Source organism: Platichthys flesus, chromosome 15, assembly GCF_949316205.1.
Source record: "Platichthys flesus chromosome 15, fPlaFle2.1, whole genome shotgun sequence".
Classification (NCBI taxonomy): domain Eukaryota; kingdom Metazoa; phylum Chordata; class Actinopteri; order Pleuronectiformes; family Pleuronectidae; genus Platichthys; species Platichthys flesus.
In genome coordinates, this window is record NC_084959.1 from 5,955,511 (window position 1) to 5,979,143 (window position 23,633).

Consider the following 23,633-nt stretch of genomic DNA (forward strand, 5'->3'; position numbering starts at 1 on the left):
GTTTCCCCATTAAGTATCTAGACTGGGGTAGTTCACCAATATTCAAATTGATCCCACCACATCTCATATAATACCTTAAGGATCTCTTACTAATCATTTGATCAGTAATATGATATACAACAGGATATATTAATTAAACATTAAATCAAATAAAATGTGCATTAAATCAGAGGTTAAAGATGCAATATTGTTTATGCAATACGCTCAATATCACATCAGAAACCATTGAAGGTCATTGGTTATTTATATAACGATGTGGGTATCATTGAGTTACAGAAGTCTTAATGTTATGCAACGGTGAATGTTTTTACAGTTTTCTCACAAATGACAAATGAAGAAAAACATTTGATACTGGTTTATGCAAACTGAGCGTGACACAAACATAAATTAACCATAATATCATATCGCAAACTATAATCAACTATAATCAAAATGTGACCTTGACAAGTGATGGGACACAAAAGCCTCATGTTATAGCGATGAGTTAAACAGTAGATCTTGAAAAGTGAAATGTTAAATGATCAATTATTTCTTCCTAAAAGATAAATTACTCTGTTTTTTCATTTTTACTTATCATCTATCACCAGATTCGTATGAGGCTTAGCTGAGCAGGTTTCACTCTCATATCAGATAGTCAACTAGCAGTGCTCCTCTGAGCTGTTCTATTTCTGTACGTCACATGAACTAATCCCCTGCTCCGTGATCCTTTACATTAAACACTTCCAGCACAGTCGCTGCACAGGCTAAACCCACCGATCACAGATTAACTTTGTTGGACAAAAAGATGACAGGAGAGAGACAAGAGACATCGGCGAGAGGTGGGACGAGACGACGTGAGTGATGGAAGGAGGTTCTCATGATGGAGGAAGGAGTGTGATGAGGGAGGGAGGGAGGGAGGCAGGGAGGGAGGGAGGGAGGGAAAGAGAGCAAGGCTACATCAGGAAAAGATGAATATTTCATCGAACTCCAGAGCGAGGGAGGTGAGGTGGGGAGATGGAGGGGCAGGGGCAGGGGAAGAAAAATAGAGGAAAAGAGTCGGTTATATCAGATGTTCATAATTTCAATGTGAAGCTTGGTGTATTTACTGAGTAGAGACTCGTTAAATTGAACATGTTTCCACACACACACACACAGACCCTGCAGACTTCAGGGCTACTCACTCGTCTCCAACACAGAACTGCTGCTAAGATCTCCAACCTGTAACAGTTCTTATGACCCACAGGAGCGTCAGTCCCCCCCCCCCCCCCCCGAACTTTGGCTGGAGATATGCTGCAGATAAAATACATCATTAGATACTGAATGAACCCTTTGATTTTTGCAACACACACATTTCTCTGTGCATAATTTGAATGTATAAATAAGTCAAAGTAAACTACGTTTGCAAAGGACTGTTAACTTCAATCCATGGTACAGCTCAGGCCTCTTGTTTAATCAGCTGAATACACGACACTGACATCATCTAATGTGGAGAAAATATTCACAGCTGCTGATTGAGGCCGACACATAAGAAAGTTACTGAGCAAACAAATTCTCTTATTTCCTCTGATATTTATCTTCGTTTAGCTCTGATGTTGGTTCCGACTCCTGAGGGAAAAAAGACAGTATAGCTGCAAAGGCTCCACTTTTCTTGAGGGTGGGATATGACTCAGGGAAGAGCCAATTACATCTTGGACCCAATCTGAATAAATGGGCAATTCCAGAATTTGTTGCCCACTTTCAAGAGGTGGAGGTGAAGGTACGGCCTCTCGGGGCATCCTTCTAGTTTAACAGCAGCTCTAAGCTAAATTCACCCGTTATAGCACCAACTGGGATTTAAGGACTTTACTCACAAAATGCATTTACAAATTTCTGTCTCTCCCAGTCCTGTCCTCCTCCTCCTCCTCTCTGCATTTCATATTCACTCTGTGCTTTGTTTTCTTCCACACTCGGCTCGTACAATCAACTGCTATATTTACCTTCCCTCCCCAGCCTCACTCTCCCTCTTCCTCTCTCTCTATTAGAGATGGCTGCCTCTTCTCACCTCTGCTCGGTCTTGCAAGTTTATTTTGGTCCTGTGCCTGTTAGCACAGCAACACACCGTCTTTGTCACCCTCATCCACCGCTCACTCTCTCTCTCCCTCCTTCCCTCTTACACTGGCCTAAATAATTCCCTTCCTGGTAATCTTTTATCTCCTCCTTTCTCTTTTGATCACTTTTCCCCGCTCCTGGTTGGTCAGTGTAATCGTCTTTCTCCTTCTCCTTCACTCTGTCTCTACTCCCGCGGACATTTAGGAGTTTTATTTTCAGCGGAAGGGAAGCGTACGTTTTTTGGCATTAGCCTTCTGTGCTGTGGGGTTCATCTTCGCTGGGGTGCGAGGGCTCAGCCTGAGAGGTTGCGCGGGGGTTACTGCCACTGTGGAACTATAATTACTTCGGCTGTCAGTCAAACGGCAGCACGTCCACACACACACACACACACACACACACACACACACACACACACACACACACACACACACACACACACACACACACACACACACACACACACACACACAAACACACACACACACACACAGACGTAGAGTAGCCAAAGGAGAGTTACTCAGTGTGTAATGTGTAACTTTGTGTTAACATTTCTGCATGTATCTGCTTGAGTTTTTTTTTAATATTGCCGTCTCTGTAGGGCAGTCTGGTCTGTGCTGACTCTCGTGTAACATTCTTTGGGTAACCAGAGGTCATCCTTGGAGATTCCTCTCCGACGTGTGATTGCATCGCTTGAGGAAACCGTCAGACATCAGACCAATGCTGAGCTAATTAGGGGGTCCGGCTGATATACGGAAGAACTTTCCTATAAGGCTGCGCAGGGTAGCTACAGTGTTAAACTAGATATCTGTCAGCCAGGGGATGTTATTAAATGAATGGTGTCCAGTGACTTCTTTGGGGGTATGAAGAAATATCCAATGAAAGTAAAAAATACTTAAACATCCAATTTTCAAGCAGGTTGCTTCAATGTCCTGTCACACATCAGATTGATCATTTGTCACAGCAAAGTATTGAATTGGTCAAATGTAATTTCCATTTTGTTTTGACGTGAAATAACACAATGACAGCTGTCCCTGAGTAAACCTGCACAATGAGCCAATGACCGGTTCTGTTTCCCTCCAGCTGTGACAAGTGCCTACATGTTTTTGTCAACATTTCACTTAAGAATAATTGTGCTTTCCGCTGGTTTTGTTTGACTTAAATGTGCCTCGTGCGGTGAAGCAGTTTAAGTCCTTTGTTTCTGACCTCATAAATCTCAAAGGTTCCAAATGAGTTGAGTGTATTGAGCAACGCTGATGTTTGGGGTGCGGTTAATGCAGCTAACACAGAGCTGCTTGATGCTGAGAGAGGAGTGCTAAATATTTCAGCTGATGTCCTCACAGGCGTTGGTGAGAGGATACGGAGCAGCTGAGGCTCTTGATGTGGTTATCAGCTGAAAGATGGATGAGGAGAGATCAAACCGAACCACAGTGGCCATAACAATAAGGCAATAACAGTTCAGAGTCTTTGTTTTTCTCACTGTAACATTATTGTTCCCATTCAAAGTGTGAGCAATGGTTGGGGCCTGAGCCGGAGAGATGGAAAAACTGAGAGTGTCCCAGAGAGCCAGGTAGTTTGGATCCCAGCTGACTCCAGAACAGCAGTTACACCAACAGGGAGGAGCTCGACGTGGAAAAAGAAATCTCCACGGCTGTTTTGCTCTTTTAAAACCTCCTTTCACGTGTGATTTCTTATCTTCTGTATCCAATCTTTACATTTCTACCCCGTGTGTTCCTCTCCCTATCTGTCACTGTTGTGGCCGTTACCAGAATATATACCTTTGTTCAATGTGGGGGGGGATTTAAATCCAGTAATGGGCACAAATCTGATCTAGGAAGAATGAGTCTGTTCCACCTCTGCCTGCCTCTTTTCTGTCTCTTTCTCCACAACAAGGTGGATTCAGACTCAAATACTGACGCACAAAGAGAGATAGAGAGGCAACAGATGTTTTCCTGGCTATTATTTCCAGCTCTCTCCATGTCGAAATATGCTCAGTGCTCTGTTTTGATGTGTACAATGAACCCACTAGAGCTGCACCGCGGGGGGCTGTGCAGCACTGGGAGTGGCGCGGTGGGGAAGGCTGCTTAGGAGCTTTTGCACGGTCTACACAGCTGTTCTAGACAAAACAACATGGAGCTGCACCGGTCTATAACCTGTACGCTGCCAGACACGGCGAAACATGCAGCGCTGCTTTGTCACAACACTGCAACTGTTCCACTGACATATAGAGTTTAAGGAAATAAATAAGTGAATAAAACTCTTCTGTCCCAGTATCTGTTGCTGAAGTTACAGCTCAGTTGTTTCGCACCTGTAAAGAGTGAAGTCGATAATTAATTACCTTTTATAATTGTGTTAAAACTGTCTCTCGCTGAATGATTCACTCTGTGTTTCACAAGCTTTGGTTCAACCATCGCTGGATGGGTAATGACATTGTTGTGCTTTACAGAAAAAAATGCATAAACAGGTGCCAAATATTGCAACCCAGGGTGTCTCTCCACCTTTACACAGCCTCCTGGTTAACACGCTTGTAAATCGATGGGTGTTTGCTTCGTCACTTCAGTCTCAGCCCCTCCACTTCCTCCCTGCTTTACATTCCTTGTCCTCTAATCTTGTGACGTAGAGAGGAGAGCGAACGTCTCCAGGAGATTTGAGAAGCCCATAAAGTAAAGCGGCTCTCTTCCAGAGGCAGCTCAGAAGCTCAGGGGAGGACGGCCGTCGTCGTCTTCTTCCAGAACATGAGCCTCAGAGCAGTGACATGGTGTCACAGTGAGAGAGGAGCACGGAGCACATGAGGAGAAAAGGAATATGGAGACAGACAGAGAGAGAACTTGGTCAACTTGTCATCCATAATAGATTGTCTGTTATTCATTCAGGCCCATCCCACCTTGTGGGCTGGAAACCTGCTGTGCAGTAAGAGCTCAGATGTGAGGTTTAAAAAATAAATGAAAATATTTGTATCAATATTTCATTAAAATGTTTTTGAAGCCATTTCAACAAGACCAAGCACCAAATGTAAATATTGTAGATATCTTATCTGCAGGATTTTTTACAATTCATATCACAAAGACAATCAGCTTGAATGACATTTAACCATCACAACTTAAAATGAGGAGGGAAGGATTTTCTACTACAACAGAAGCAAAACATTTGAAATATATTATCATTATATTATTGACAAAGATCACAGACGAGGAAAGTACTGCAGCAGCGCAGTAATTTGGCAGGAAAGTACTGCGATTACTGACTAGTTAAGTACACGTACAATTTTTCATGTAATGAGAGTAACTGAGTTGGTTTCAACATATTTTCCGATTTCTTGGCCTCGGACTGACTTCTCAGAGTAATCTGGTTTCTTTAGTGCATGTAGATGTAGTCAGTGGGTAGAAGTCAGACCTGTCAGTGGGTGTGATTCAGTGCTCTGCGGTGTCAGTTTGAATAGATGCCCCAGAGTTCACCTCTTCTATTCTGTCAGGTAGTTTTCATTCAAACCGTTTTCATTCTGATTCACACCTCAGCCATCGGGTGATTGCAGTAAATTCAAGAAAAGGTTACAAAACTGAATTGTGGGATAACTGACACTCAACTCAAGATGTTGACCATATGACCAGATGACACTCGGAGTGTTTAATCAAGATTTGGCATATTGCCCCCCCCATGAGACGCTCCGTATGGGAAGGTGTGAACCCAGTAATCTCACTTAGATGCAGAACAACACATCCGCAGCGAGGAGGTGGTCTCTATCTCGTCCTTGAAGAAACGCTGGAGTGGTTTGTTTGTGCTGGGGGATGTGATCAAACTCTGACCAAACAACAAAGTGAACAGGTTTGAGCTGAGTGGCTCCTGCACCCGGACGCAGCGGAGCAAGCATACTCGAGCAGCACGCGTGAAACAGTGTAGTATTCAATCGGGTAATATATTCCGGTCATTTCCTCAAAGTGCACTCAGCATTCTGCTAGTTCTGCTTTATTGCTCCGAAAATTGCAGAGGTCCCGGACAAAAGACAACTCTGCCTTTGCTCCGTGGTAAATTGCAAAGCAGCGTCTCCCTCACACACAGAAAACTCCCCTCATGCATTACAAACATCTTCCTGGATTTACTTACTTTCTCCAGGAGCGTCTGACCAATGAGCAGAGCGCATGGGTTTGCTGTGATGCGTTTTGCTTAGCTTGGATTTATCTGTGCGAGTAAGAAACTAAACCGAGAAGCGTAAAAAAACAACAACACTCAAAGTTTAAAAAGTCAACAACTGGTTTGGACCCGAGCAAACGAAACCACAGGTGTGTGAAAACGCCCTGAAAACATCACAAACAGCGATACCTCTGGAGAACGAGTGAGACACATTGGAAAACACTCTCTGCTCCTGCATTCACATCGGACTCGTTCTCACCACAGAAGTGGTCGCAGGAAAGTTGCTGTTGAATTTTAAGCTGTGGGGGGGGGGGGGGGCCTGGTCGATCTGTACCCAAAAAGATCGTTTTCTTCGTGGCAGTTTGGTCCTTACATTCTCAGCCCTGTTCATTCTTTCCTTTTTCAGCTTCCTGGGAGTTTAAATGAAACTGTCTTCTGTTCTTTTAGTTTGAAAAATAATTTTCTATTGGTAATATTCCCAAAAATATATAACGATGAACTTGGCAGAAAAGTGAGCACAGCAGACATGTCGGTGATAAATCTTCATAACAGCAAAACTCTAGAAATAAAGTCTTCCGTACAGGTTGCTGTTTTTTCTTCCAAGTAAGTTTGATTAACTAAACTTTTTAAGAAATGGACTTTAATGGATTTTAGAATCTGAGCCACTGGTTCAACCGAACCAACAGACCTAACATGAACATCCACTAAGAGAAAGCAAAGACTCTACTGGAGACACCTTTATAGTGGCTGTTTTGTCATGCCCCTTCCAGTGTGGCCATTCAAACCAGTTATAAACTCGTCCTGGCCCACAGACGTCACCGGCTTTGTCCCGCTCTCTGTTTTGGGTGGTGCATGACCAACAGCAGGAGGCTTGACAGGCACAGCAACAACAATTAAGGAGGAGAAATTGAAATTATGTTGTAAATTACAGTTTTTATTAACTGGAATTATCATTTAAAATGATTGTGATGCATCGTTGTTAATCACAGAGTTGTTGCATTTTGTGAGGGCCCAAGGTCTAATGGGATGTGATGCAAATACCAGGTGAACACAGCAGGAGTCTTGTGCACTAACGTGGCAGTGTGCGTGTGTGCGTGTGTGTGTGTGTGTGTGTGTATTTGGTTGTAACCTCTGTGATGTATTTGTGAGGGGCAAGCGGACAGAGCGTGAAAATACAGTGCACTACAGGTAACAAATCCATGTGCAGTGAATACATGGAGCAGAGAAATGTTCAGAGTTAAAGAAGTGGACAAAATGGATTCAAAATCCAATTTCCCAAACCTGCTCTACATTCAGCAGGGTGAGCCTTTTCTCCTTCAATGCAGCATAACTCAGTTATTTTTAAAAGCACATTCAGCTGGTCACTTTTAGTACTTTAATTTTTTTCTATTTCTGTCTCCCGGTACATGCGTCATACATGGAAATGGCAGAGGTCGGATGAAATACACATTCAAATATTAATATGACGACCGCGTGTTGGTGAATGTGTTTTACAACGAGTATTTTACATGCACATGGAGGAAATGATTCATGTCTGCTTCAGAATCTGTGTTTCAACGAGAAAACATGTCTCATAGTTTCTGTGTCTGACTCGATGCATGTTAATAAAGGTATTTCTGGGTGTGTGTGTGTGTGTGTGTGTGTGTGTGTGTGAGTTCCCCTATTCTCAGCACTGCAATTGCTCATTTATGGTTTCCAAACGTTTGTTTTTTTAATCTACTTCACTTCAAAGCAGCACATGGAGAGCTGGGGGCCTTCTGCCATATGGGCTCTAATTGAAGAAAGACAGATAAACAGATAAAGGGAGAGATAGAGAGAGAGAGAGAGAGAGAGAGAGAGAGAGAGAGAAATTTGGGTTTGTGTGTGTGTGTTTGTGTGTGTGTGTGTGTGTGTGTGCGTGTATAAAGGGGTGGGGGAAGGGCTGGCATACAGTTTACCTCAGTGCAGTGGGACACTTAACCATCATGCAAAACCCTGCAGCAGAGAATAATTGTGTGTGTGTGTGTGTGTGTGTGTGTGTGTGTGTGTGTGTGTGTGTGTGTGTGTTTTGGGGTACGTGTGTGCATTTGTGTGATTATTTTTAGGGCTGCCAGTAGAGAGAAGTGTTTGTTTAAATGCATATGCACACACACAGACACACACACAGAAACACACAGTCCTACAGTGTGCTGCTGGCGCTGCCCACCAGCCCTCTGCTTGTTGGCGCGAAAAAAATGTCAACGAGCTCTCCGTCTCTTTCCATCTCTGTCCCTCTCACAACACTCAAAACACACACGTACACAAACATCTACATCAGATTCCGTTCTGTTCCGAAGATACTGAGCATCTGAGGCTCTTGATGTGGTTATCAGCTGGAAGATGGATGAGGAGAGATCAAACCGAACCACAGTGGCCATAACCATTAAGCAATAACAGTTCAGAGTCTTTGTTTTTCTGCCTGTAACATTATTGTTCTCAATCAAAGTGTGAGCAATGTTTGGGCCTGAGCCGGAGAGATGGAAAAACTGAGAGTGTCCCAGAGAGCCAGGTAGTTTGGATCCCAGCTGACTCCAGAACAGCAGTTACACCAACAGGGAGGAGCTCGACGTGGAAAAAGAAATAAAACCTCCTTTCACGTGTGATTTCTTATCTTCTGTATCCAATCTTTACATTTCTACACCGTGTGTTCCTCTCCCTCTCTGTCACTGAACTGGCCTCGACCAGAATATATACCTTTATTCAACTTGGGGGGGATTTAAATCCAGTCATTGGCACAAATCTGATCTATGAAGAATGAGTCTGTTCCACCTCTGCCTGCCTCTTTTCTGTCTCTTTCTCCACAACAAGGTGGATTCAGACTGAAATACCGACGCACAAAGAGAGATAGAGAGGCAACAGATGTTTTCCTGGCTATTATTTCCAGCTCTCTCCATGTCGAAATATGCTCAGTGCTCTGTTTTGATGTGTACAATGAAGCCACTAGAGCTGCACCGTGGGGGTCCTTGATGCAATGAAGGCTATAATCAGTTTGTTCTTTGAAGCTTTAGGTGCAGCACACAAGTCTAAAGTGAATGACTGTGAAATCAGTGTGGAGAGCACTGACCACTGTGATACACTGACTGTTGCTGTCACATTTTTGAATTGAAAACTTTATTTTGTAAATTACAGCACCATTCTATAATACTTATAATACTATACATATTATTATAATACTTTTTAAAGCACTTTCTAAATACAAAACAGATTCATATTTGACAGCAGCCAGGTGCAATAACAGAGAGAATCGTGGCTGTGATCCATTGAAATGCTTCAAGATGCATCTCTGTGGATTTGAATCCTGAGAGTAGTGAAGGAGCAGTCTTCTCCTGGACGCTGACAAACATGCAGCGCTGCTCTGTCACTACACTGCAACTGTTCGACTGACAAACAGGGAATGAGGAAATAAAAGTTACAGTGCAGTTGTTTCACAGCTGCAAAGAGTGAAGTCGATAATGAATTATCTTTTATAATTGTGTTAAAACTGTCTCTCGCTGAATGATTCACTCTGAGTTTCAAAAGCTTTGGTTCAACCATCGCTGGATGGGTAATGACATTGTTGTGCTTTACAGAAAAAATTACATAAACAGGTGCCAAATATTGCAACCCAGGGTGTCTCTCCACCTTTACACAGCTTCCTGTTTAACACGCTTGTAGATCTATTGGGTGTTTGCTTCGTTACTTCGGTCTCTGCCCCTCCACTTCCTCCCTGCTTTACATTCCTTGTCCTCTAATCTTGTGACGTAGAGAGGAGAGCGAACGTCTCCAGGAGATTTGAGAAGCCCATAAAGTAAAGCGGCTCTCTTCCAGAGGCAGCTCAGAAGCTCAGGGGAGGACGGCCGTCGTCGTCTTCTTCCAGAACATGAGCCTCAGAGCAGTGACATGGTGTCACAGTGAGAGAGGAGCACAGAGCACATGAGGAGAAAAGGAATATGGAAAGAGATGGAGACAGACAGAGAGAGAACTTGGTCAACTTGTCATCCATAATAGATGATGGACAGCTCTGCCACTTCGAGTGTATTGCTTTGCACAACAAACACATCAAGATGATGACAAGATGTTAGGTTTAAACAAATTAATGAATGTAATTAGCTGTCATGCCGCCTTTAAATGTCAATGACAAAAGTGAGACAAAGACCACCACAGATATTTTTTTTATTAATATTTCTATCAATATTTCATTAAAAACGTTTTTCAACATGATATAGAACCTAATGGAAATTATTGTAGATGTTTTGACTGGAGCATTTTGTTTTACAATTCACATTAAAAAGACAATTAACTCAAATGACATTTAACCATCACAAATTAAATGAGGAGGGACAGATTTAGTAGAACCGTAGCAAAACTAAAAATTAAGTGATTATAGAAAACATATAAAACCTGATTAAACATTGTTTTTCTTCTCAAACTTGATTTCATGGCCTTAAGGTTCAACAAAGATCCCAGTGCAGTAGGTTGACAGGAAAGTACTGCGATTACTGACTAGTTAAGTACATGTGCACTTTGTTTTTCACAGTAATGAGAGTAGCTAAGTTGGTTTCAGATTTCTTGGCCACGGACTGACTGGTAGTCAGTGGGTAGAAGTCAGTCCTGTCAGTGGGTGTGATTCAGTGCGGTGTCAGTTTGGATAGATGCCCCAGAGTTCACCTCTTCTGTTCTGTCAGGTAGTTTTCATTCAAACCGTTTTCATTCTGATTCATACCTCAGCCTTCTGGTGATTGCAGTACAGTCAAGCAAACGTTCCAAAACTGAACTGGAATTGAGGGATTACTGACACATACACACAATACATGTATGTGCAGACACAGCTGGACCCTGTCAACTGACATTGCAACTAACAATCATTTCCGTTGTCAATTCCTGTAATAATTCCTGTCTTTATTTTTCGTTGAGAAAGTGTGAGAAAAATGTCATTTTCACTGAGGTGATAAAATGTGTTTGTTTTGACCCAGTAGCAGTAAAAAAACGAATTAATTTACAAATCCTCACATAAGAGAAGCTAAAAGCAAATGAGGTTTGGCATGTTTGCTTAGAAAATAGAGAGAATTTGCCAATTAACTAATTATCAACTGACTAATTGATTAAGTAATAGTATATTACATATCAAAAACATAATCCTTTTGTTTTAGTTTGGAGCAGGAAGCAGAGGCTTTGAAATGGAATGCTGCTGCCTGGTTGAGTGTGTGACAGCAGAGTTACAGCAGCCAGCTTCCTGTCACTTTTGACTTTCCCCGTTATCACTCACTTTCAATGTCAACACAACTGATTACATGGCACAGCTGTTGTCATTCAGTCGCGATTACAAAGCAGGGATTTGATCGACATCAGTACACAGTGGTTGCCTGGGAGTGAACGGGTTTGAGACCAACCTTACGTTGGGATTTTTTTTGATAAAAATTCAACAATTCTTCATTAAATGTCTGAAATATTCAATTTCTTTCAAGGTAACAGGATATTTCACTTTGAGCGCTTTTTCAAATTCATCATATTATCTTTACCCGTCTCTGCTATCACCTCAGATTCACTGTTATTTCCTTTCCCTGTTTGTATCGGTCACTAGAAATGGATCACGATCATTCGTTGCCATTGCAAAGTGAGTAAAACTTAAACAAATCATCTCATCTGTGAACATGAAAACCAGAGGAAAGTCAACAGATCTCCTGATGTTCAGACATAAAAAGAAAATTAAGAAACACTGGACGTGGATCAGTTTTTTACAAATTCTCCCCCCATACTCACACACACATAGACACACGCAGCCAAGATGTAAAATAAAACACAGATGAATCATTCGAATTCCGAGTCACTCGCTCACACACGGGTCAACACGAATTCAGTCTTAGCTGGAGGAGTTTGAAGGCGGGGGGGGGGGGGGGGGGGAGAAGAGGAGTGGAAACAGAGTGAAGAGAGGGGTCAGAGGAAGGTGGGACAAAATGGGTGAGAAATTCGGTTGAGGATTAGGTTGTCAAGCTGGAGCTGGACAGACAGAGTGGGGACGGACTCGGAGACCTGCATTCATAATTCATTTCCAGAAGGTGTGTGTGTGTGCAGTTGTGTCTATGTGTTAGCGTTTCATCTTTGTGTGTGCGTGTGCGTTTGGGAAGGTATGCATTTGTGAAACTAGTAGTAATAGTAAAAGTTTGTTGACGCAAAAAAATGTGTGTTCTTCAAGCACACGTCAACATCTGCAAACAACCGTGGGTGTATCGTGATCAGAGGTGTCACACTGCAGTGTAGCGATGTGTGTTCTTTGAGTGTGTGCCTGCTCATTCATGTGTGGCTGTGAATGCAGTTTGAGGGGTGGCTTTCACACGGGTGCATCTGGAGGTGTGTGTGTTTGTGTGCGACATTCGGCCTTGAGGAGGGAGAATCACAAACAGCTCCGGAGTTGTAGACGAGGGCCGTTCACTCCCGCGCTGGAAAAGATCAGGGACGCTGTGAACCGCGGCTCCGCTGCTCTCTCACTTACTCACCGAGGATTAGGGAGAGAGAGGAGTCACGTCGGCTCAGGCAAAATGTTTCAGTTTGAGTCAAAATCCCACATCAGCACCATGTCTTTTGTGGGAGAAGCTTTGTCCTTGTGTCTGTATACGTGTGAGTAAAAAAGAATTTGCTCGAGTACTAGAGTAACATTTATTTTAAAGAGTTGATTCACACAAATGAGAAAAAACCTTTTCTTGTTTGCCCCTTGTGTCCATCTCTGAAACCTCATCAAATCAAATTGCCTCAAGCGATGACAACAAAGCACCAAACAAATGACGCCTGAAAACCTTTTTCCAGTTCCAGTGATCCTGAATAATCCTCATTTGAACTATTTGTTATTTACCAACACAAATAGTGGAGATGAACTAAAAGATTCAACCAACTGAGGATACATTAAAAATAATCCAGAGGAGCATAAACATGTGGACACAAGGCCAGAGAAGGTCAAACCCCGAGAGTGAAAAGAAACTGAAGGAAAAAAAAGAAAATATATTAAATAGTAAAGTCGACATAAAACTGCTCTAAATCTATTCTGACACCACAGAAAGAATATTTAATGTATATAAAGAATTAAGTGTTTTAAATCCCTCTCTTACTGCAAAGACTTGAGTTGGATTATTTTTATATGTGTCAGATTTCCAAACAGAGCCACTGTACCTATTGCTATTTTGATCCGTCCCCTGTTTCATACCAACCTCAGTTAAAGTAAACAGAAATTCCCCACACATTGCGGTTATCCCATCAGTGTAATCTGTGCGGGGGGAGCGGTCACAAGGAGGCAAATGGTTTTACAGCTAATGAAAAAACCGTTGAGCTCAATTTGGCCCGAGTCAAATCCCAGTGAAGTGGAAGCGATGGCCGACAGGCACAGTGCCCAGTTGTGGAGTGCACCCAGTGGTCCCAATCAAAGATGGGCATCACACAGAGGGGCGGGGGCAGGATCATCTCTCAAGGTGTCTGACGTAGACGTGGGAAACTGAACAGAGATGGTGCAAAGAAGGAAAAAAACAAAAGCATATGGTTCATTACCTCCGCCAAGGAGGTTGTGTTTTCACCCCTGTCCGTATGTTTGTTTGGTTTTCGGCGTGATTACACAACAGCTACACAACAGATTGGTGTGGGTCAGGGAGGATCTTAATAAACGTTGGGGCGGATCCAGATTAGAGAATTCTTCATCACTTTTCACAACTAAAGGGACATTTTCACAGGAAATAATTAGATGGATCTGATATTTGAGAGTGTCTGCAATGTGGTGCAGCATGATGGGAGTTAAGGAAACTGCTGGGCCTTGGTAGAAGTAGATGTACGCTCTTCTGAGTAAGATTCCAGTTGCTGCACAAAATGTGTGTGCTCGTGGATTGTTGTTTCCTGAAAAAAAGACGTCAGATACAGAAAACCAAATAGTTCAAAGTCACAGTGGAATCTTAAATCTGAATGTTTTGGTGAGTTTATAGACTTCACTAGAGTCCAGCCGCCGTCCAGTGTGAAGAAGCAGGCGAGAAAAAGTTTTCAGCAGAGATTCTTCAATCCTTAAAAAAGCTGAAACATTATTTTCCGGGCGAGATACAGATTTAAATTCAGGAATGAGGACTTCCGGACGAGAGGGCGAACAGATTGCTACTCAGACACCTGAGATGGTTGAGAAAGGAAACCCGAACGGGAACCACGGAGGATCGGCGTGAAAAAGACGAGAGCAGCCGGACGAGACATTTCCAGATGATTGTAACCTTCCCAGAAGCCAAACAACATGACTGATGGGGGAGTTTAACCGGCAGCCTTCAGATTAGTTAGATGCCGTGACTGATGGAGGGGAGTTTAACCGACACCCTCTCCGCGCTCCATCCATCTCTCTTCAGCTGATGGAGGAAAGCTGTGACACCTCCTCCTGTTCTCCGCCTCCGTCATCCTTCCACTACCCCTGTCATATGTCCTGATTGATGTCTCCGGCAACGCTATTTCTCCGTCGTTCTACCTCAATGTATTTTCCTCCAGCGGCACGGTGGGAAATATGCCAATGAGCCAAAAGCAGGCCGAAGGGGGGGGGGTTACATTTTTCCACGCTAAAATCGTGCTAATGGTGCTGTGAGAGCGGCTGAACCGCTGTCAGTTGAAAAGCTATTAGAAACAGTTTGGTTTGACTGGAATTAGATGGAGGGGGTTGATCCGGCTATTTCATGGCGGCGCAGTGTTGTGTCTGTGCAGCCGTGCTCTCGAGTCATTAATCACTTTGTTGCTGTAGGTCTCACATTTGTCGGCTGCTGGAGAACTCATTTTGGAGCTAAACTGATCACATCAAGCACTGGCAGTTCTTTAGCGCTTTAAAATCATTCTCCACAGGGAGCGGGTTTAATGAGAAAACTGATGCCGATCTCCCGCTCTTGTTTTGGCAAATCAGGCTGATATAAAAAAAAAAAAGAAAAGGCCAATGCGCGCCTGCGATTGGCTCAGTCAAAGGCGAGTGTGCAGAAACAGTGTGTTATCAGATGAGGCCGCCCAGTGACAGATGATCCCTCGGACATCTCACTGCACCGAGATCTCTCACTCCACTTGTCATTCTGGGTGTTTGGGTTTGTTACCCTTCCTCTCGTTCGCCTCCTTCCTCTTCTCCTTTGCTCTTTTTCTCTCGAATCTGTGCGTGTCTGATTTACAAGTGTAATCCACGAGCATGTCGGGAATTTCTCTCACTCCGAGATCCTCAAAAACACTTTGGGAATACCGCGTGAAAGCGCAGATACTCGTTGCTCTGAGGGATTTATGCGATAATAAGTGCCGATGTACTTTTAACAGTCTTTGTAATGAAGACAGATGGGAGGCTAAAGGAACAACAGGCAGGAGAGCGGAGGAGGCTGACACAGGGTGATTCATACCTGCAGCGTGGAGTGGAGAGCAGGGAAGGATTGAGCCACAAGTAGTGGAAGTGAGATTTCCCTTGTGTTGGGGGAATTGGACAAACAGCTATTCAGAGAAGAAGCAGCTCGCTCGCCCCCATGCTGCAGCGTCTCGTCCTCTCCTCACAGGCTCCTCTCTCGCCGCTCTCCGCTGAGAGTTTCTGCCAGAAATCGTTTCAGATCCGGTGATGGAGAGACACAGGAGGGCGAGCAGCGGCTGTGAGCTGACCTCACACACACACACACACCCACTCACGTAGAAACTGCACACACATCCATACATCATCTGAGCAGACCCAGATGGAGGGTCAGTCAGCTGTGAAATTTCTGTGGATGCTGTGTATTTGCTCCATCGGGGGTGATACTGTACATGTGTGTTAGTGTGTGCATGCGTGTCACTTTGCACCTGCACTCATGCCTATAGAAACTTGTGTTGTCGTGTTGGAATAGTTTACTTCTCATCGTTTCCAGCGTGTTTTTTTAGCGGATTCTTAGCAAAATATTGGAATTCCATGAAGCTAAACATGATGTGTTTTTGTTTTATAATCAGCACAGTTTACAAACATGGTTCTACTCAAAACTCGCAGCTAAGAAAATGGCGAATTCTTGACCCTAGACTTCCTCTAATTCATAAAGAAGCTTTGTGCTATCCTTAAAGCCGACAGTTTTACCTGAATCTGGTCTTACTTTAAACACTTTTAGGATCAGTTGTCAGTTATGCTACTGTGTCGCCTCTGTGCGTGTGTGTCTCTGCTTCCTGTGTCAGCGTGGGCCTGAATGCACAAGTTGTTGATACGTAAGGGGGAGGTGCCACACCTCATCATCGATGTCTGAACGTGGCCCTTGTTTCCTGTTGACACACGTCACCCTGTACGTCTCTGTCACCTCTGCGATCCCAGCGAGGCCGGACGAGAGCGCAGGAGCAGCAGGAGCAGCAGGAGCAGCAGGAGCAGCAGGAGCAGCAGGAGCAGCAGGAGCAGCAGGAGCAGCAGGAGCCCTGAACGCCCCCTCACATGGTTCCTCCACTAATAGGCAGGAGTTAAACAGGGAAAGCTGTGTCCTGCATCATCTGATTCTGCATGTGGAGAGTCAGTCTGAGAGGGAAGGAGGGAGAGAGAGGGGTGGGCAAAGTTTTTCTGAGCATAATTAGAGCTTGATTAGTGTTGAGATAAGCTTAGCCTTTCAAATGACCCAATTACTGCATGCAAAGAGGGTAGAGGTTATTTTTGCTCTCTCTCTCTCTCTCCGTCTCCAACTCACAAACACACACACACACACACACGTGTACAAATCCACCCGCTCACCCTAGTCAGAGTTGAGCTGGTGGATTTGTTTTTAATGGGCCAGCGTGTCTTGGGCTGAACAGATGTCACAGCGTTGGACCAGAGGCCGCAGCAGACAATCAGACCTCTGGGAGTGTCAGGCAGTGGAGGACAGACGCTAATTATAAAGACACCTAGATCCCCCTAAAATAAATCTTTGCAGCCGGCCGTCTCACATTTGTCCAACAGGCGAGGTTCCATAGATTTTTTATTTCAACTTTAAGAACTTTGCCTCCCCACTGGACAAAAGCCAGACGACACCTGAGAACCTGAGGTTAGAGAGCCCACACTTTCTTATAGTGGGCACATTAACGATGCCTATTTTCCCCATTCTGTGCCACATAGGTACACTTCCCACGATGAGCCAGCGATGTGCTTTCCTCTAGTCCATCACAGGGGGCACGCATCTTCGTGATTTATTTCAAAACCGCATAACTGAAAGCAACGACAGATCTGAAAACCAAAAAGCCGCGGTGTGTTCAGGGACACATCAACATCAATTTCAGCTGTCAAAAGTCCTTGCAGTCAGTAATTATGTTTTCAGGAAACCGTTAGCTAGAAGATGGATGACAAACCACGGAGGTTGTAAAAACAGGATCACTTCGGTTTGAATGTGTCTTTTCTCCACACTTTCAGTTAAACAACTGATTCAGCCCAACTCAATCAAACCCTGTGATGTAAGTTTGGGCTATAAAATAAGTTTTAAACAGGCCACTACAACCTCCTGCAGCCAGATGCTGTATCTTTAAATGACTTGTTTTGTCGACCCAGAAGTAAGTGTAATAATATTCAAGTGCACGTTTTAGGGACTGGAACCATTTATCCTATTCTTTAAAGTTGTAAATAAACCAAACATGCACAAACATGCCTGGTTGTTTTCCATCCAGATCCACGAGATATTCTCTGAATAAACAGATGTGAGGCAAAAAAACGCTTTCTCTCTCGAATGTTAAATAAAGTGACCTGGATCTGCCCCTCACAAAAACATCAATGCTTCTTCCCTGACCCACATCACATCCTCCCACTAAGTTGTGTGTTAATCCGTCCAATAGTTTCTGTGTAATCCTGCCAAACAAAAGACAGAGAAACAAACAAACAAAACTGAAAACGTAACCTCCTTTGGTGGAAAATAGTTTAAGAGCTTGTCCACGATCATGAAGGGACAAATAATACACAGTGAAAAACAGATTCCGAAGTGTATTCTTGTAGGATTGGATCTTTTTTTTTTTCGTTTTTCCGGCGCCATCTGAAAGAGGTTATTACAACGGCTCTGAAAACAGGATCAAAGATCAAGACGGGGATTTACTGTCACTTCTGGTTCAAGGAGACATTTGCTTCTCGTGCTCGGGCCCCGTTCACACAGCGACTTGCTTGTATAAGCTTTGTTAAATTTTGTTTGGGGGTCAGAGGATGGAAACTTTAAATAAAAGAAACTTCCAAGACTACAAAATAGTAATTCCTAGGCCGAGGGGAATCAGCGGTGCAGAGCCTGGCAGTATTGACCTGAATTGTCTCCAGTATGAAGATGGATGTAATGGTTACGTACTTTATTACATGAGAGGGGAGGATTATATAGTGCGGCAATATTTCAGCTGTGTCTTTGAGGCAATGACGCCATTTAAATCTCTCATTAACTCTGCCAGAGATTTATCACCATTTGAATGAGCAATGCTAAATGATCTCTGGGATTATGGTAAGCTAAATCAACCACCAACAAGAGAGGAGCAGCATCTGTGTAGAGCGTCTGAGCTACTCGTTGCCCCCCCCCCCCGCGCCCTTGTCTCACTCGCAGCCTCCTCGCCAATTTTTGCAAATTCAACTCTTTATCTCCCTCTCTCTCCCTGTCTCTCCCTCTGTCTCTCTCTCCCTTTTCCTTTGCTCTTTATTCAAAATCCTGACACTGCTGCTTAATCAGTGTTGTGTTGTGTCTCTACGTGGGTGTACACACAGGCACCTGAATGCACCAGAGTTAATACACAAGTGCGACTAAATGCTTTTCTCTCCGCCCGAGAGTGTGTGCAAGTGTCTTGGCTGTAATCAGTTTTCAAGTGTTTATCTGACTCGCCTCATGGAAAGTCACCGAATTAATTCCAGGATCTCAGCAGAAGTCACTGTTGTTTTCCGAGTCGAGCAGACAGACGTTTAAACACCTACCTATATAATGGCCTCCGCCGCGTGTCATCCCCATCATCCTTTTTTTAGCTCCAGCCTCGCTCGCTCTGCTCCCTCCCACACCGCCATGCTGCGCCTCTCTCCCCTTGCCTCAGCTTTCATGTTTTAAGAGCTCCTCATTTTCCTTTGAGTACAATATTGCCACATCTCCCCCCCCTCATGTTCCCCCCCACCTCATGTTCCCAGCTCTGTTACTCTCTCCTTGTGTTTGCCGGAGTGAGTGGCAGGTGTCTCCCCCGAACGCCAAGCTATAAACGGGAGGCAGTTGCGACGGTGGCCTGACAAGTAGCATGTGTGTGTGTGTGTGTGTGTATTTTCTTCTCTGGTGCCTTTGTTTTTGTGTGCACATTATGACTGGCATGGAGGGACGGCTCTTGTAATTGAACCCTGGCCGTGCTGGTTGAAGCTTTCGGAAAAATATCTGACTGGGGAAGGCTATGAGGAGGGAGAGAGGGAGAGTGAGAGAGAGAGAGAGAGATTTGATTAAATAGGAAGCACTTGCTCAAATGGACAATTACTTCAAGAAGTAAAAAAGCCACACACATTTACTGACCCAGAGGACAAAAGGACGGCCTTTGCGATGACGATCCAATCAAGCTGAAATTTAAACAGCAAAACATCTCGGACGCAATGTTGGTGCATCAATATGATTTCATGATGTTGACAAAAGTATCTGGACGCTCCTCTCCATATGCTATTGTGTAATTTTGATCTGGGGATGTTTTCTCCACACTTCCATTAAGGGAATGTAAACTAAAACCAAACCCACACATCTGTTATACAACCAGACGGGTTCATCAAACACCTGTTGAGTGATCGCTCGCTCGCACACACTTTTTAGCGAGTTTCAGACCGATGCAGTTGTTATTTTATCATCTGGTGCCCACGGTGTTTAAACAGCAAATGCACTTATGCCCCAGGGTTGAATTGGGTTTTCTCCAGTTCCTGCGAGCGCGTCCGCACCATCTGCAAAGTGAGCTGGAACTCCTCCAACTGTGTCAGCAACACAGCAACACAGCAACACACAATCGAGCACCCAATTGCCATCGCATCACAGTGTAGGTCTTAAGCACAGAATGTTCCCCCCAGACAGCTCGATGTTCTGCTCAAGGTCAAGACATCGCAAATAAGAGTTAACCACAGGCCGTGCTGGTGATGAAGCACCATAACAGAGACCACTTACTGATACTGGTCAAACCTGCTGCATGCTCTCTACAGTGCCACGCTCTTCATGCAGAAGCCATTAGTCTAAATCTAATTATGGGATAATTGTGCTCACTCCATAAGGTCTATATGAAGATAGAAGCGCACACACATGCATACATGCACTTCTTCTAATGGTCAGGTAATCCATATATTATCCATATCGCTCACTCTCTCTCGAGGGTCACCGGGGGACTGGGGCGAGAGGCGTGGCACGTCCTGATCCGTCTCCAGCGTATCACAGGGCTGAGAGACAGAGACAGACAGCCTTTCACTCTCAGGTACACACCCACTGTCAATTTCCAGTCTCCAATGAACCTAACCCCAATCTGCATGTCTTTGGACTGTGGGAGGAAGCTGGAGTACAGATACAAGGAGAACAAGCAAACTCCAGACTGTAAGATCCCTGCTGAACCGGGATTCAATCCAAAAACCTTCTTGCTGCGAGGCGACAGGGCAAACCGCTGCAACACTATGCCGCCCTTGATCAAGTTATCAAACTTTCGAATGATGCAGCAGAAGCAAACATGAGAGAGTTAAGCTTCAGTCCACATACAGCTCTCCCTCTCTGTTCGAGACCCTGGAAAGCAAAGTGGCTAAAAATAGTTAAATCTTAAGGTGCCAGGTATCAAATGAGCTTTAAAGCATAATACTCTTCACCAGAGATTCACACCAGGCACAAATCACTTTAATGGAAAATAACCTCTATTCATTTCCCATTTAACTGCAGTACACGGGGAAATGCATCATGAAGAATCGCCGGTGAAACAGATTTTTATGAACCTTGACATTTTCTTTCTGGGAGTTGTTACGGGTTTGGGGGTTGGCTTGATGCCAGCTTGATGCCTCAGCTAATTGCTAATTTGCAATTAGTTTTCTATTTGTGTATTCCAGGCTGCGTTGCGGTTGCGGAGCTGCAGGCGGACGGAAAAAATCTGCAGGAGTAAATTCAAGGATGTGCTGACTTGGAGTTCAGATGTTTGAAAACATGTTTTTAACATCTGAAAACAAGGTATCAGGATTTTGTTGTGGATGCAGGATTGGAGATTTCCCCCTTTTTAGAATCCCCTAATTTAATACTCATTAAAACGTTGAATCCCTTTTCTCCTTTGCCTCCTAACTGTAAAAAGCAGGCTAACACTATCAGTGAGCAGAGATGATAAATAAAATATTTGAACATCTAGATTCTGGTGGGAGATCTTCTGCCCCCAGTGCCAGAGCCATATGGCCGTAAGCAGCTTTTCTATCTAACATCACCACTTCCATCGCTCAATCTGTGAACTCTACACACCCACAGTTGCTCTGCGAGCAGAGACACGTTCTCGTACATGTACATGCACAGCTAGGTACATGCATACAGTGTGTGCATATCTTATAGCACAGCATTAACAAAAAGAGAAAGGATTGGATTGGAAGGAATGAAAGGACCAACCGGTATAATGAAGGAAGGATGAACTGATGACAATGTTGAAAATACAAAGAGAAAGACTGAACAGAAGGCAACAAGGAACAAGAATACATTTAAATGCAATTCACGCATTATGTGATATAACATGTAAGTTACAGGCAGAGAGAAAGAGAAATTGAATGGTTTAAAAAGACTTGATATATTGAAAATAGCACCAGTGGGATTATTGTGGAGCTTGGAACACACACACTTGTGGTTTGTGGTTCATTTGCGATTTGAATAAATAAACCGTGATCTTTTCCTCTGTTCTATATGAAACAGTCTCTACTCATTTGTGCATCGAACACTTACTTCAGGATGCACAACGAAGAACTAAATATCACCGTCATGTAAGTTTCTACAATAATATTTAAGGCATTAAAACGTGTAGTAAAACTCGAGGAGGAAGGTTATCGAGCCGCGGTGATGTAGCTCAGTCGAGTGCTAGCGAGTGAGTCTCAGAGTCACAGATAAATACGTACATGCAATGCACACACAGCGTTACACACTCTGATGCACAAAGTCGCAAATAGCAGCTTTATGGCTAATAATTAGCCGACGCAGCAGGCGGGGCCGAGCAGTGAGCGGAGATAAAGCTGTGGAGGAAGGGGAATGTTAGCTCTCTGCAGAAAGGAGGAAGAGAAGCATGAAGCTAAGGGCAACACAGATGGACAGATAAAGCAGAGGAGGAGAGAAGAGGAGGGATACAACTGATACCCCTTAGGGACTGAATATAGATACTGTATGTTAAAGCTTATAATTATAACATTTGTCCATTCAAGCCTAATTAAACAGAGTTGAATGAGGGAGGACAGGGAGAAAAACAACAAGGGAACCTGAAGCCATCTCCAGCATCTCTATCAATTATGTGTGAAGGCCGCTTGAGTTGATCTTAAGGTCATGGTTGAATGGTCCCGACTTCTTTAGCTTTTAATAACCATCACTAGCCCACTTGAGATTAATGGGAATGTCATAGGCTCATTTATTAGAACCTGACACGGTGGGAAAGAACAACAGCACAGAAAGTTTTTTAGCTGCGAGTCCTGAACGACGTCGAAACTATGAGATTAATAATAAGAATAATGGCAATAAGTAATATGGAGTAAAGAGGAATTCATATCTTTTTGAATCTTTGCTCCCAGTTCAAAATACTAGACAAACAAATATTGGCCTGATGTTGGCGCTACATCGTGTGGGGTTCTTTACAGTCAACACGATTCATCCTGTGGATCCACAGAGCCATGCAAAAATAATTATGATGAATAACCATTTATTATAAGTAAAATATCCATGACATTAACACAGTGTTTAAGTTTGGGATTATACAGTATTGATTTGCTGTTGGTTTGAGACAGAGGCCGCCACGACGACAGCAGTTGTGTATTTGTCTTTTCTTTTTCTTTTTTTGACGAAAAGGTCAGCCTCGTCAAAGACAACAGGCACAGCTCCCGCGTCAGAGACAAAATGTCACATACTGTGTGTAGAGACGCACACAAACACACATCACGTTATGTGTATATAAGGTGAGACAAGAGCACAGAGCGGGAGAGACACGTGGACCACACGGGATAATACCCCCGCCCTCTGCTGACATCTTGGAACACGTTGTTCCTTACAGTGCAGCTGTGTCGTAGTCAACCTGACATCTGTCCATCACATCTGTCCATGTCACTGATGCTCTCTCACACACACAACGACACAGAGACACACACACACACACACACACACACACACAGAGACACACACACACACACACACACACACACAGACACACACACACACACACACAATACATTAAACACTAGAGAGATCCAGGGCAGGAGACAAAAAAAAATCGAATAAATAACTAAGGGGGGGGACGAAGACAATCTAAAAAAATTATATCCACTTCACAGGCAGACGGACATT

The 23,633-nt window shown here is 43.8% G+C and overlaps 1 protein-coding gene across 1 annotated transcript in view; it reads left to right on the forward strand.

The window, feature by feature from the left end:
* Positions 1-23,633, forward strand: part of LOC133970218 (reticulon-4 receptor-like 1) — a 76,787-nt gene that overhangs the window by 47,463 nt on the left and 5,691 nt on the right. The window lies entirely within an intron of this gene.